The 13,691-nt window shown below is 38.2% G+C and overlaps 1 protein-coding gene across 1 annotated transcript in view; it reads left to right on the top strand.

The window, feature by feature from the left end:
- The window catches only part of TLL1 (tolloid like 1), a 126,484-nt gene that overhangs the window by 13,958 nt on the left and 98,835 nt on the right, over positions 1–13,691 (top strand). The gene's annotated exons all lie outside the window — the stretch shown is intronic.

Here is a 13,691-nt window from a genome sequence, read left to right as displayed (position 1 = left end):
TACTCCTTTGGCTGCATGCCACACCGTGCTCTAGAATAAATGCTGCAGCTCCCCCCTGAGACTGGAGGGTACTTGCTGTAGTTCCTTGGGGCTGGTGGAGTGAATTTTAGGAAGTCCAGGAATACTCCACGTGTCCTTTTATATATATTGAAAAATTCTTTTTGTGATAAGAGACTGAGAGATGCATTGACATTTTATTAATGGGATGTTAAAGAACTGCAAGTATGTTAGGATTTTCCTATTTGGGAAATGATTTTACTACAATGAAAACAGCGCAGCATGTCTTGTAAAATCTAGCAGAAACGTGTAGAATAAGACGCTTTTAGACATGCATTCAACTAAATAGCTAATTTTCTGTTTTTTTTCCACATAGTTTTAGCACATCAACTAGTGTTGATGGTCTGGTGCTAAAGTTATTTTATTACTTTTATTGTAAAGTATAAAAATAAGGTAGTAAAGATTTTTGTATACAGAATAAAACAAATTTCAGACATCTTATTAAGTGCGGTAGTGATGGATCTTCTATGCATAGAAAGGAGTTTAAATAATTTTTTCTTTTTTTTAATTTCTGGTCTTTGGTACATTCTTTAACATGCATATTAGGCACCAAAACTTTCAGTATCTTCTCTTAGCTCTGATTTTAATTAAAAACTGCAGCACCAAACTTTTGATTCAGTTGTTACTGTCAGTTTCTGTACTTTCTATTTTAACTACATTTGGCAAGTAAGAACCTTGCAGCTGACTCAAAGGAAACTTGGCAAAATATACACCATTTCCCAATAGCCTTTCTCTGTAACAGAAGATATATGGGACAGTGTTTAATAATTTTTGTCTTGTTTTGCATCCAAGAAGAAAAATATTCTTAATTCTCTGGAGCAGGGAAATGCTTACCATAGTTAGTGTTCTGTATGTGTCATCTTTCAAGGGTGACAAGCAGCTGTCCAGCTGGAAATGTTGGGCATACTTGAAAGAAAGTACAAAAAATACTGAATGCCACTGGTATATTTCAAGAAGAAGGTATTGATCAGGTTCTGGTTTGTTCAGCTTGTTTTGTTTTGTTTTTTTCCCCTGCTAGTTTGCCTCATAGTTTTTATTGTGTGTTCGTTGTTCAGGCTTTCCTGAATTTCAATGTAGACTTACTCTGCATGACTTTCATGGTGTACCAGCATGGAGGGTGCTGTGAAACAAATGCTTCTGCCACTGAAACAGCTGTCAGCTTCATCTGTGGGAATGCAATTGTGCCATACAGGCTTGATGCTGAGGTCACTGTTTTTTTTCCCCAAGGGAGCAGAAGTGCTGGATTATGCTCATATGCCAATCCATCCTGTAGTCTGTCTTCAGACTCCTTTGTGTAGGTGGCTAAATGCTTTCTAACATTTCTTTTTAAAGCCCTTGGCTGACAATCAGTGCTCCCAGCCTTGATACCTGTGCATTCTGAGACCTGGCGCTAGTGGAGGCATAGTGGATGGCCTTTTCTATCCGCTGGCTACAGGAGGAAAGCGGAGAGTATTGTAAATGCAGGTGAACCCAGTGGGAAGAAATGATGATGTCTGACTCCAGTTCAGAAGGCTGAATGATTTCTTTATTATAACTATACTATAATACAGTAATTTACTATTTAAAGGAGATACTAAAACTACATACCTACTTTTCTAACTATCATATCTAACTTCCAACTCGTGACTCTCTCTGGAGAATCCGGACCGAGGTGGATCGGATTGGCCATCAGGCTCAAACAATCCTCACCAGAATCCAATCAAGCAATCACCCCAGGTAAACAATTCTCCAAACACATTCCACATGGGAAAAACAAGGAGCAGAAATAGAAATTGTTTTTTGCTCTTTCTGCTCTCTGTGCTCCTCTATGAAAAAATCCTGAGAGAGAGAAGAATGTGCCTACCACAGGAGAGTTCCTTTTTTAATGGTAGTTTATTGATATTAAAGTCATGATTTTGAAAGCTGAAAGTTGGGAGATCTCATTTATTCCCATTGCTTCCCGTCCCTAGGCAGCAATACAACCTTGTCCTTTCTGTTGCACCTAAGAATTCTCTCCCAGATGTTCTTTTCCTATCTCCTGATTCAGATGAAGAAGAAGAGACTTCTGTGCCTGTCCACAGTTTTCAGAGAGTCACTGGTAAGATGCCACCAAAAGTTCTTCAATTTTCGCACTCATGGTACAAAATGTAAGATTTCAACTAACACAGTGGAGAAACATTGATTTGTATTGTTAACAGGGGTGTATCTCAGTGTTTGTAGTTAAGAATTTCTGGTTATTTTAAAAAGGTGTCATGTAGTTACACATGATAAATGAAAAACAAAAAAACCCCACCCTCCTTCATAAGAGGATTTTTTGAGCTCCAAGGAGAGACAACACTAAAGGTGCAGAAGGCACTGTAAATACATATTTCCAAGTTCTTTTGATTCTGTATTTATTTTAATTCAATGTATTTTTATTTTTTGTGCAAGAGGAACTCCTCTCAACTTCTGTGGTCTAAATGAATTCCTATAGTTAAATGTAGATGTTCTTTCTGAGAAAAAAATATAAGCCAGCAAATTCTGCTATTGTCCTTCTAACAGGACAGAATTTGGCTCAACTATTTATATTATTTTCATCCTGACTTTTGAAGTAAGGATTTGGGTCCAGTATTAAAGGTTTACCTTTTAAGGACTCAAGTGTATTTATGTTTTACCACTATTGCATATCATCATATTATTTAGCTGCTTAATATCTGTATTCACTATGTAACATTTGTGTAAGGATTTCACATCACATCTATAATTTACCCTGATGTTTTTCTGACACTAATGTGGGAGAAAGTAGGTCTTTAGGAGACAAAGGGTACTGCCAGTTTGTGAGAGGGAGTAGTGTTTCTTAATGTAGACCAGCCTATAGATTGATTTGGTGTGGATTCAGCTAGGAATAAAATGCAATATTGGTGCACCCAGTGATGTGACTGTGAGGAAAGCTTGCCAGTGCATCATAGGCTTGTAGGTATAAACTGAGTTAAAAATAGTCCCAAAGAGGACTGCCTGAAGGAGATTGTTAAAGTTTGCCCTGACTAGATCTGTCAAGTTTCTGTTCAACAGCAAAGCTAGAAGAGTAGTAAGAAACTGGGTAATTCTAAAATTCTTATTCCAGTTGTTGCTTATATAAATGACATTTTGTTTAAATTCTTATGTGTTTGGGTAGCTGTGGCAGTTTCAATTTTTTTTAGATAATCAACTTAGACTTGAGATACTTATTTTACTAAAACATCAGCAAGTCTTGGTTATAAAATGTCTCCTTCATTTGTGCTGTCAAAAAGAACATAATGTGGTTACAAAGCAAGACTTCACTCTCAGTCAGCTCCATAAGGTCAGTTAAACTGAGGGTGCTGGAACATCTAGCTGTAGTCTATGTTGACACAGAAACGGATTGATAGGTCAACTGTAACTTGAAGAAGTGCGTGAACTTGGGTTTTAATTGTGAAGGTTTAATGTAATTTGGTAACGTAAATGAAAAATGGGAACTTGCTGTGATTTTGCATTCTAAGTAAAATCTTATGGAAGCGTTTGCCAGCTACTTCACTGGTTTACAGAACAGACTAATATTAAATTTAGGGGAGTAAAATCTGTATGGGGGTACTTTGTACTTGAAGATGACTTGCTTTAAAGGCTTACTGATCTATGCACTATGCAGGTTTTTCCTGGAAACCTTTGTATGTCTTTGTATGTCTTTCAATCCATTTACTGTATTACAGAGATGTTTGTTGTATAGGAGCTCGTGTTATTACAAAACAAGCCATTACAGAGTGAACTGCAAGTACTACTGAAAATGTTTCTAAAGGTAGAAGGGACATAAATTTCTTGGCCACCTGAATACATTGTTTCAATGTTCCAAGCAGCTGAGGTCGCTTGGTCTGTTCTGCCTGGAGAAGTGGAGACTGAGGGGAGACCTCCCTGCAGTTACAACTTCCTTGTGAAGGGAAGGCCAGGCACTGGTCTCTTCTCTTGGTGACCAGTGAGAGAACCAGAGGGAATGGCCTGATATTTTGTAAAGGTAGGTTTAGGCTGGTTTAGGAAAAGCTTTCTCACCCAGAGGGTGGTTGGGCACTGGGACAGGCTCCCCAGGGAAGTGGTCAGAGCACCAAGCATTGACCACCAGAGCACTGTCTGGACAGTGGTCTCAGATACATAGTGTGGTTCTTAGGGTGTTCCTGTGCAGCACCAGAAGTTGGTCTTTGTGGGTCCCTTCCAACTCTGATTCTGCAAATCGTAATAGCACTTCCAGTTGCATTATGTGAAGCAAAGTAACCAGTGAAACAGCTGGCTCTTTCTGTGTTGTATCTGTCATTTAGGGTCTTGCTCTCAGATCTAGCTGTGTGTCTTGGCTTTCAGCAGCAGCAAGCAACATGCCTGTGCTGCCTGCTGCCAATGCTCAATGAAAATATTCACTCTCTGGGGACTCTAATTCCCTGATATACAGAGGTTAAGATGGAGTAAGAAGAAATCACATAAATCTGAGGCTTCTTGGTGACCCTGAAGGTTTGGCACTGTGGAAAGCAGTTCCTGTTGCTCAGCCTCTTAAAGCTTGAGCACAGAAAAAGTGCCGTGGACTGAGTAACGGGCTGGGATGAGCTGTAGGAGGGTGAGAAGCTGGATGGCAGAGGGAAAATGAAATGATGCCTTTGCTCTGCAGTTGCTGGGTAATTCCTAGAAAAGCTAGAATTTGTTATAGCCCAGTTAAATGGTTCCATGCACAGCTGGTTATTCTTTTTGCATGTCAGGGACAGGTTTTGGTACAAATGGCATATTCTGAAGCATAAACCTCTCTGGTTTAATCACTTTTCCAGACAGTTTCATGTTCAAATTTGAGTGTTACAGCTCCTCAGTTTCAAAGACATTTTTTTTTTTCACACTGGTCCTCCTCCTTTTCCACTCAGGACAAGATGTAATTTTGTTGTTGATAAACAATAAATATTTTATTTAATTTTTTTTTTAATTATTAAAAGACTCTTGTCTGTGTACAGAGCCTTTTAAGGTTTGTCTGTTAAAATGCTTAACAGAGGTATTTAATGAATTCCGGGATTTCTGTCTCCTCATCTTTTAGGGGGATATTGCTGGAACACAGTCTTTTAAATTTGCTTTTGGTGAATGAAAATTTGGACAGATCAGTTTTGTTAGTTTCTTTTCTAGTTAGACATATTCATTCCTGAACAGGCTTCAGAGACAGCTTTTATTGCCCTCTCAGCCCATCACAGACATCCTTCCCAGGAGTACACCTCATGGAGTCAGGCTGTTGTGCACCAATAGTCTGGAACCAGGCATCACCTTTCAGTTTGCCCAAGATGCAGTTTTGTTAATGGAAACAGCAACAAATAAAAGCTTGAACCCTGACTTCTGAATAATCAGGTAAAGTTTCTTTAGTGTAGATCTGACCTTTGTCTTCCATCAGCACAAAAAACACCCTGAAAAGCAGTAACAGAAAAATAACTTTCATCTTACAAACCACATTCACCTTTGTGAAACAGAATTGCTGTGTAGCATCTCCCATCTCTCCAGTATTATTTTGTTTTCCAGTGGACTTCCCTTCTAGAGCTTGCAAGTTATAAGGTTGTCTCTGATTTTGTTCAATATATTTAGAAAAGTTCCTATTATGTTTTTCTTTTCTTTTATTGTTTATACTGGCTGGAAGAACAAAACTACAACTTTCATCTCAGGTTGGAGCATAATTTGGTGTGATTGCTCAGCTTCTGATCACACTACCAAAAATGTCTTCTTTTAGGAGTTGATAAAAATATTTGGCTCTGTTTCACCTCAGTCACTCTTGGCAGTTCTTCATCTGCTCTTCTGGGGTTTCCATCTGCTCTTTTATACTGCAGTTTCTTCTTCAGGCCTCAGTTCAGTAGCAACAATTGCAAATAAGTGAAAACATCACTGATTTTTCTGAGGGTATGAGGTTGGATGCAGGTGCTATTCTGCATCTCTGGCAGAATCTTCCAGGATTTTATCTCATTGCTAAAAGGGAGAATATGGCAATTCCCTGAGGCTTTGAATATTCCTTTGTTCTTCCTCCCTCACAGGTGTCCAAAGATTTAATGTGGAGCTGTATACACTATTTAAACCTGAAACCAGCAAATCTATGAAATTAAATATGTTGCAAGGGCTAAGGAAAATACTTCTTTTTTCTAATGAACTTTTCAAATTTAAGTCCTCTTAGTTACAGAAAAAAGTGTATGGATTCATATGAATGGCATAATCACATGAAATTAGAATTATTAAAAAGCTTTTGTTAAGTTTTTTCCCCAGTAACTTATGTTATTTAGCACTTTTAACTTCAAAAAAAATTCACAACTCATAATAGGGGTTATTGATGCCGAATAATCATTTGTTTTCAAGTGATTAAGCTGCTAACCAGCACTCTACATTATATTAAAAAAAAATCACACATATACATGACTGTCTGCTTACTTATGTATTTCACTTTCAAATGTGTTTGCCATTTCACAGCATTTTTCACCTCTTATCCATGTATTTTTTTTTTTTTTTTTTACAGAAAGCACAATCAAAGTTACCTTCATCATCTAGCTGGTGAAAATGTAATTGTAGTTGTGTAGTGGTGGTGTACCAAAAGGCATATCATTATAGCGAAACCCCTATATTCATTACTCGTAGGAGACAGCTTGTCTGACTTAATGTAAAGCTTAATCAGAAGGTTTAGAAGGGGAAGTAACAGAAGAAAAAAGACCTTAGTAGTGAATACATGCATAATGAATTGATTCATTCAGTGCTTTCCTTGTATTTTTTTTTCACTTGCTCTTGCAATGTACATTTTGTCATACTGAGAATTTAATTAATGGTAGGAAAAAAAAAAGGTAATCGTCTTGTGTCAGCCTAGCACTGACATTTATGACAGCCTCCTATTGAGTTAGCAGGTTTTTTTTTCCCTATAGAATGCTGACAACTTATCATGTAAAAGCTTTTTAATAACTTTAACAGCAAAAAAAGATTATTGAACAAAAAAGTGGTTTAATAAAAATCTTTACATTATCCATTTCCTGAAGCATGCCTTCTACACAAGCTCTTGGTTTCCTTTCAAACAACTATTTTATATATTCCACTTGTACTTTTTGCTGTCTCAGAGCTATTGTGTAAAGTAGAGATATTTACAGCAGGAGTGTATATGACAGATTTTTTTGGTTTAAATTCTACCTTGCTTTCACTTTCAAAAATTACCATGGTTAGAAGAGTTTTCCCTTGACCACTAAAATGGTCAGAATGTAATATTCAGCTGACTGTACTGGAGAGGAAGCTGAGGGAGCCTAAAACAGATTCTAAACTTAAAAAAAAAGAGTGAATTTACTAATGCGTGTTGGCAAATCAGCTTTTCATGGTGTTTTCAGGCACAGTGACGATAGACAAAAACAGGAGGAGAAATGCTGCACTGATTCATCTTTCATTCCTTACTCTCAAATCTTCCTAAGTCAGCTTTTAGCGTTTCCTACCAGCTCTGACAGTTGAAGGCAGGTGGTTCTTTCTTTCGCACTGTACCTGGGGCAGCTGCTGGAAGAAACAGGAGTGCAACTGGGAGCATTGCATCAGCACTCAGCAGAGTTTGCAGAGTTTGTAAGCCTCTTAGCCAGTGCAAGCTTCTGCTTTTCTCTCTCTAGTGCGCCTTGCTGACTAAGGATACTTTCTCTATTCTGTTCACTTTAGAGTGTAAGAAGGCACCTGGTATGTGGAGTCTGCCTGGGAAGCTGCCTCTGTTATTCTTTCCAAAAACAGAAGGGGGGAATTGATTCATCCTTTATCACAGGGGAAACTTGTTCCCTGCTTTAAGCCCTGAGGGTTTAAATTAAACTTGGCAAGACTTGATGTGCCCTTAGTCACAAGAATCTGTTAGATAGCCCCAATACATCATCTTTTGTATTCAGAAGTGACCTGGTTTTCACACAGTTGGTTCTGCAATAAACAGATTAATGCAGGCAGGTGCTTGCTATTACTGCCCGTTAAGTCCTTAAAAACTGCTTCCTGCTGATGTCACCACCCCTAGGGGCTGGTGGATGATCTGTTGCCTGCATGGCCATGAGGAACTGCTAGCAGGTAGGGAAATTGTCATGGAAGATCTTTCCCATGATGGTGGCAGGGAGAAGGAGTAGGAGTGAAACAAAAAAAGATTCTTTTACTTTCTTGTTTTTGGAGACTATGGAAATGATAGGTTTTTGGAGCTTCTGGAGAGTCAGGATCCTGAAGAGCTATTTGTGAGTCAGGAAGATGTTTTTGAGGCAGGCACTTGCATAAAGGCTAACTGGCTTGTATGGGGTGAAACAATACAAGTAGTGTGGTGAGGCAGAAGCTCTGGTCAGATGTCCATTTACTACTTCACTTTTAGTCTTAGCTTAAAAGCTTTCTCCCAAGCTTTTCTTGTGAGAAATTTTACTTCTGGCTTCTATACAGCCAGAAATTGTCCTTTTGTTTTACTTGTGACTAAGGAATTGTCCTAAATACTTCTGTTCTGACATTGTATAAAAATTTATGGTGGTCAGCATCACTGTTTGTAACATACTGGGTGTCACTGGATTGCAGTGTAAATCATTATAGGCATACACAGGTAATACTGCCTAAAATACATTGTGAGGCAGGTGGTAATGTGTGTCAGTGGAGTTGTTTGGGATTTCTTTTGGTTGTTTTAACTAACTTTGTGGTCAGACAGCTGCTACTTATAACTTCACAGTTAGGTCTGACTTGAGTCCAAGAAATTCAATGTGGTGGATGGAAGAAAAATTTTGAGAAGATGATGGCCGAGATGAGATTTGAAGGCAAAACAAATGTTCAAAGGCAGAACAAACAACAGCTTCCCAGTGGCTCTGTTGTTTGATGTGAATTACATTGTCTACAATCTTATCTTAGTTATTTATTCTACCTTATTCATGCCATTACAGGGATAAAAATAGGACCTTTAAAAAATGTTTTTGTTTCTATAGCACCTGAGGGCTTCAAATGAAATGTATCTTGCACTCCATCTGGAAAAATGATCTCTTGCAAATTCTGTCCAGGCAAATTCTATATTTGTATAGATGACTGTTTGGCCTGGGAGATCATCTTTGGTGACTCAGTGCATACGCCAATATGTTGGTATTGACAAAAATGGGAATTCTGGCTGGAATATTCCAGGGACTCTGTTAGGATTTGGCCTCATAAGCTCAAATGATATTTACCATTCTTGTTGCAGTATTCCAACACTGGTTCTAGCTGGGGAACAAAACTTCTATGAAAGATGTCAGTTATTGTATTCTTTATTCCAGAAATTCTTAGTTCCACTGCTGTCTGAAAATACAGGGTGATGCTCTCTAAGATGCTCAGGTCAGTGAAATAGTGAGTGAATAGAACTGTTTTATAAGTCATGTTGCTCTTGTGGGCAGGTGTATTGGCTGCAGAACACAAAGGAAAAGGCAAGTTTTCCAGTAATAGTATGTTTCCATGAAACTGATGTTAATAATTTTTCCATTGGTTTAATTAAGTAAATGGAGCTCACAAATGCTGTGGTTTTCTGCTTTTGTATGTTTGTCTCTTAAGAAGAAAGATGCATTATGCAAGTTACAGTGTAGGGTTTGGATACTTTCCTTTATGTCCTTGAATAAGTGGGATATTTATCCAATATTCTTGAAATCATTGTGAGTTGCTCACTTATTTTCCTCCTAGTTTCTCAGAATCCCCTCCTCCCAGTCTTCCTTGGCTTGAGAACCAGCTTTTCACAATGAAGAAAACCCTTTTTAACTACTCAAAAAACACAAAATATTGTCACAAAAGAAAACAAAATGCTACATACATGAAATGAAATCAAGTGTGAAAGCAAGAAAATCCTACTGCCTATCCCCTTGGTCTGTTTAAAGCATGATGTGCTGTTTATCTGTAGAGCACCTTGCCCATCTGTGGGAAGTGATCAGGTCAAATAAATAAACAGTAGTCCAGATGCTTGAGATTTTTACTCTGGCAGTAAATGAAATGAAAATTCGCTCATGTTGAAAGCTAAATGAGTATTTCAGAGCAATAATAAGGTGATGGAAAATACCCAAATATGCTAGTACTGAAGAGCTGTAGAAGATCAGTGCCAAACCCTGGATCAAACTGAACGCCCACAACCACAGCTGACACCAGAGGTGGGTGTGGAGTTCAGGGAAGAGCCAAAAATGAACTGGGATTTTTACCTCCACCAAAAGAACTGCAGTTTGCCTATGTGGAAATCACACAGATGGCAATGAAACCTTTAGTAGCTTTTAAAATAATCTTTTTGCAGAAGTTTATTGATTTCCTCATGTGTAAGGGATAGCCTGCAGAAAGCAAGATGATTTCCCAGTCACAGCAGGAATGTGTTGGTGGAATGCTGTCTCTGACTTCTCTCAGTTGATGTAGGCTAACTAGCAAGGTAGGAAAACCTGGAAAAAATTATGTCGAATCCTTTAATGCTGTCCATTGTCCCAGGTAGCTTCATTTTTGAGTTGGCTACATTTTCCCTTCTTCTGATGCAGCTCTGTTCTGGAAATGAAGACAAATGAGGCAGCTATGTAACACAGAAAATGCTTCACTTATTTCATGGATTAATACTTCAGAAGAAAAATGTGAGACTTTTGCCTAGGTTTTTTAAATGTTCAGTTTTCATCTAGACCCAGGTAAAGTATGGCTCTGTACTAGAGGAAGCTGTCTTTCAGATGCTCTGAAAATCTGCTGGAAAGAGAAGAGGCATATAAGGCAGGAATGTACTCTGATAATAATTGTCATGATCTGATATAGCAAAAAGAATTGGCATTTGTGCCCATTAGCTTGTGCAGGTGCTAAACCGGAATTTATGTGTGTAAGGACAGTGTTAAATCAGTGTTCTGTCTCCTGTATGAAGAAAGGAGGTTCCCCTCTGCCGTTAGGCATTCTAGATGTTTTTTATTGATTACCAAGGAAGGTGAGGTGAAAGGGGAAAACTTCAAAGCCTGAGAGAGAAATCTGTAAGCAAACAGGAAGGTATAGGAAAAAAGGGAGAGAAAAGTCTTTACTTTTATCTTTATTGATCTGGATGTGAAAATTCAAGCAAGTGAATAGAACAGTAAGGGAGAAACAACAGATTAACAAACCCATCTGTCATATTTTACTCAAGTATGAAACCTGAAGAAGCTATTAAAAGAATTGGAAAGGAGGTTATAGGGCAGCCTGAAAGCAAACCACTGTGAGATTCAAACACCTAAGAATCTTGAAAAGGTGGTGTGTATAGAGGTCTCTACAAGCTGCTCTGAGTTATTCAGCAGCTGGTGAGAATAGTGTTTAGTGTTGCAGGAGGAGAGGGGAAGCCTCAGCTGCATGCCCTGGGCACAAGTACTGTCAAGCACCTGTCGGCGAAGGAAGTGAGGTGGGACCTGCCTCACTGAATTATGGTTTTCTCCCCAGGCACTGTAACAGGAGCATGTGCACTGTCATCCACACAGACTTCCATTATATGGAAAAAGGCAAGTGCTACTAGAGAAAAGTTCATTATGCAGATTGCTTGTATGTGAAATTTCCTTTCACAAAGATGCTCTTTTCTTTTGCTTAGGCATAGACTGTGGTAAATGAAATCCCTTTTGCCAAATGTGAATTATTTTCTGAGTAATGCCTTTATTTTCTTTTTCTGTGTGTGTGTTCATGTAGTGCTGCATAGATTTTGGAAAAAAATCTTAGCCTTGGCTTGCCTGAGTTATAATGTTTTAGTTCAGTGTAGTGGCATAATAGGTATCCACTTCTTCTCCTTCTACACACAGACTAGTTAAAAATCTCTTCTTCCTTGTCATGCAAATACAACTAGCCTAAGAGCTGTTAGCGTAGGGCAAGCAGGTTAGGAGGGAGTAATCAAACAAAGCCTTGTGTACCTAATCTGCAGCTCCTTTTGGATTCCTGGTCCATCAAGTATTCCCTCAGTATCCTGGAAGCCCCTTTTCAAGGGGCTGCTGTAACACAAAGGCCTTGTGTACACAAGAAAAGTGCAGTGATTAAATCACTTAAGTTTAGAGATCAGTTTAAACAAGACATTGCTTTCTTTAGACATTCTTTTTTCAATTTAAGAGCACCTCATGGTAATGTTTCCAAGTTAAATCAACAGAAAACATTCTTAAAGCAAAGAACTCCAGCAAACCTGGTGTGTAAACAGCATTAATTAGTCTAATCAGTTGCTAAAACAATGTTCTCAGATACAATTGAAGGATCTTCTATGAAGTTTCTTCTCCTTAATGCTTTATTGAAAACAAAGTAGGAAATTATGGATTAAGATAGGATTGTTAGCTTTACCTTGAAAGAACAAGCAAGAATAGATCTGGCATGAAGGAAGAGGTTGCCAGCCCACCTCCCCCTTACGTGTCAGTGGTGTCAAGTGCTGAATCTCTCTTTGTACTGAGGGGCTCTGTAGAGCATGGTGGGAACACAAAGCCTCTTAAAAGTTAATGGCAATGATAATAAACTGGTTGCCACTAAATGGCTTTAGATGAGAGAAGAAGTAGTACGTAATCAAATCTTATTTTCGTTTCCATAGTTTGGAAATTTATTATTTTTTCCTAATGCAAAGCACTAGGTCACTATATTGAAATCACAGTGACATCATATATAGCTTATTTTCTGATGGGGAAGATTTTTCTGAAGTAGGATCTGTGAAGAAATATGTTTATTTTTGTCCACCCAACTGAATTTAAAAGTGTCTCTTACCAAGTATGCGTGAAGAGTTGAAGTTTTTAATGTCTAATTTACCACAAGCATTTAGTTTTATGAGGTTTTTTTTTTTTATTTTAGAGCACATGAGCTATAAAACACATATTGAAAATCCATTGGTGTGATTTGTGAGATACCATTCCCAGCTGAGCTTTTTCAGTTATATACCTGCTTACCATTTAGGACATAGAGGTTTTTTTTTTGAGATAAGCCAAGAGAAAGATGGACTGAATGCTACGATTGAGGTGACCTGATTTGGCAGAGTAGAGAACAAGATAACATAGATAATGATTCCACTGAAATTTAAATTAGTTTGGTTTTGGATCGAATTAAATGCTTTGTAAAGAGTGCATCTCAGAATTGAGATATTTTGAAAGCATGCTGACTAAACACTGATCTGAGCTTCTGTTTAGGTGTCTGATTTCTATCAGCAGTGCTTCCATGTGTGGAATGAGAGGAAATCTGAATAAGGCAGAGCATGTGAAATGTTAACGAGGCTGAATTAGTTATACATGCTCAAAGAAAGACTGGAGAAGCAGCTGAAATATTTAATTATTGAAGCAACTCATTGTAAAAGCTCAAAGTATGTGCTTTAAGTTAAATTTGTTATTCTGCAGGTATGTGAAAGAAGTCTAATTCTTTTAATTACATGGGTGCTTTCAGTAAGCCCCTTAATTTTACAGTGAAGACTTGTTGTTTGTCAAACACTTTTTGATCCAGTTTAGCTGACAAAATAGAAGGTTTTGCTGTGAATAAGGGCCTGGTGAGATAAGATGTTTCAAAAGTCTCTGTCCCTAACCACTTCAAGTGAAGCTCATAGTTGTATGTTTGCTAAGCTTGTGCTTGTGGCCGTTCTGCCACTTGCTCTGCAGCTGCAGTCAAATTATCTGAGCAGCTAAGGTGGGCCTGGTGAGTGCTTTTAAATTGAAGTGGTAGGTGTGGTCGGGTTCCTCTGACTTTCTAAGTGTGTTATCAATGAAGATAAGCAGATT

This window comes from Vidua chalybeata, chromosome 4 (genome assembly GCF_026979565.1).
Source record: "Vidua chalybeata isolate OUT-0048 chromosome 4, bVidCha1 merged haplotype, whole genome shotgun sequence".
NCBI classification, from domain to species: domain Eukaryota; kingdom Metazoa; phylum Chordata; class Aves; order Passeriformes; family Viduidae; genus Vidua; species Vidua chalybeata.
Note: the sequence above shows the minus strand (reverse complement) of the source record. Positions and strands in the feature narration are given on the sequence as shown.